Here is a 2,154-nt window from a genome sequence, read left to right on the forward strand (position 1 = left end):
GCACTTGACGAGGGCATAAGGTGCAAAGTCGATGAGACTCCTCGCCAGTGTTGTAGCATCTTGTCTCGCCACGTAGAGAACGGGAGCTAAGATAAATGGAGGCAATGGTGCAGATCGCACTCAATGAGATGGGCTCAAGGATGTAGGGATGGGTTCGGTTGCCTCGTTTGGTGAAGAAGAGAGATTTGTAGTTTGGGGCAATGTGTGTGGTGTAATGGCTGAAGCGAGAAGGTCCGGATTCTTCCAAGCCGTGATACATTGGCGTTGTAAGAAGGCCTCATTAACTTGGGAGTCAATCGACACTTCCTTGACAAAGTGACATGAATCCCATATTCCAAACCATTTCTTGATGTCAAGCATCCACCCTGAACTTAGTATTTTGCTCTTGCATGTCTTTTGGACCTTTTGACTTGCTTAATATGTGATTTTAGGAAGTCGATGCACAGGGCTACGTTGTGTTTTATGCATGTACTCCACAACCCTTTGCATGCCCAAGACCTCAATGGGAAGCAATCCGGACTCAAGAAGTAAGAGCATGTAGGGTGTTTGTGTCTTGACTTGTAGAAAGTTGGTGAGAAAACGCTTTTGGACATTCTCAAACTCTTTCTAAGTAGACTTTCCAATGCTACCACCCCACACCTCCACTCCATAAAGAAGTACCGGCATCACGAACGTGTCAAAGAGGTACTTTTTGAGAGCCCAACACATGATCTCTCTAGCATTGCACATGTTCTCAAATGCATAATAAGACCTCTTTTCAGATTCCAAGCAACACATTGCGCAATCCTTCTAGTTATGATTGGATGGAACCTCAAGACTAGGGTACTTGAAGCTATCTACCACTTCAAGTTGCTCATTGTTGTATACAATGCATGGATTTTTGTCGTTGAGGGTCTTTACAAGCATAACCTTGGTTTTGGATCCATTCACAATCAGCCCGCTATGTAGGCAAAAGCGTTCCAAAACACTCATAAGCTTTTGTGCATCTTCTAAAGTATGTGCCAATAGCACTACATAATCGGCATAAAGCAAAAGCATGATCACCGCATTTCTGATCTTAACCTCTTATATGCCTTCTTGCTGCATAAAATCAAGAACCATGCATTTCAATTCATCAATGAGTAGCCCAAAGAGGGTTGAGGAAAGTGGGCATCCTTGTTTGACACCAATGGTGCTTGCAAAAAAATTTGAAATTCCATCTCACATAAATAGTCAACATATTATTTTTTGGTAGATGTGAAAGACTGTATGCATAAGTTCTCTCAGCACTTGAAAAATTTGCATACGTCTCCAAAGATTTCCTCGCGGTATCATGTCAAAAGCTTTCTTGAAATCGACAAAGCAAAAATAAAACTTTTTTCCTTTCAATCGAGATGCTTCCATAAGAACTTGAAGAATAACAAGCACTACAAGAGGTACTTCACATTAGCGACACTCGCAGAGTGATGCTCAAAAGTTAGAGTCTTACCATAGCCCGAGCAAGATTTTTCGAGCAAACTAAAACCCGAGCAAATATTGGGTACTGGTGTCAAAGAAGTCAACCCATCTCATGCTCTTAAACCATCGCATCAACAATAGTTGAGTACCCAACAACTTTCCAAAAGAGAATGGAGCAGCTTCTCTAGCTTGAGCTCCAACTTGGAACTAGGGGACTACGCTCCATACTTGCCCCACAAAGATTTCCACCTTCGTTGGTAGTTGTATCCTTTCCAAGATGGAGGGGATTAATGCCATAGTCATTGAAAAGCAATCCATCAAGACATTCAAGATTGACAAGGTTGCCACCTCTCTTAACCCCAAAAAGCCAAGACATCTTTCCAAAGGATCAGGTAGAGACCTTTTTGGTGACCATGCAAATAAGGTAAAAACCACTGGAGGGGGTGAAGGAGAGGGAGGGGCAAGACTTCAAGAAAAAGGATGTTGATGAAGAGGACGAGCACAGGGTGACACTATGCAAAGACAAGATGGATGAAGAGCTTGCTACATGGCCACAACAACTACACACAGAAGCAAGCTTGCCAGCTACCTTTCCTCACTCTTTCACCTGCAAGCAAACTCCTCTCTCTCTCTCTCTCTCTCTCTCTCTCTCTCTCTCTCTCTCTCTCTCTCTCTCTCTCTCTCTCTCTCTCTCTCTCTCTCTCTCTCTCTATCTAT

At 43.1% G+C, this 2,154-nt stretch overlaps 1 pseudogene; it reads left to right on the top strand.

Moving 5' to 3' along the window:
• The first annotated feature begins 214 nt into the window (after positions 1–214).
• Positions 215–1,018, top strand: LOC147463152 (uncharacterized; annotated as a pseudogene).
• The last annotated feature ends 1,136 nt before the right edge of the window (positions 1,019–2,154 follow it).

This window comes from Adiantum capillus-veneris, chromosome 2 (genome assembly GCF_014529385.1).
Source record: "Adiantum capillus-veneris isolate H3 chromosome 2, ASM1452938v2, whole genome shotgun sequence".
NCBI classification, from domain to species: domain Eukaryota; kingdom Viridiplantae; phylum Streptophyta; class Polypodiopsida; order Polypodiales; family Pteridaceae; genus Adiantum; species Adiantum capillus-veneris.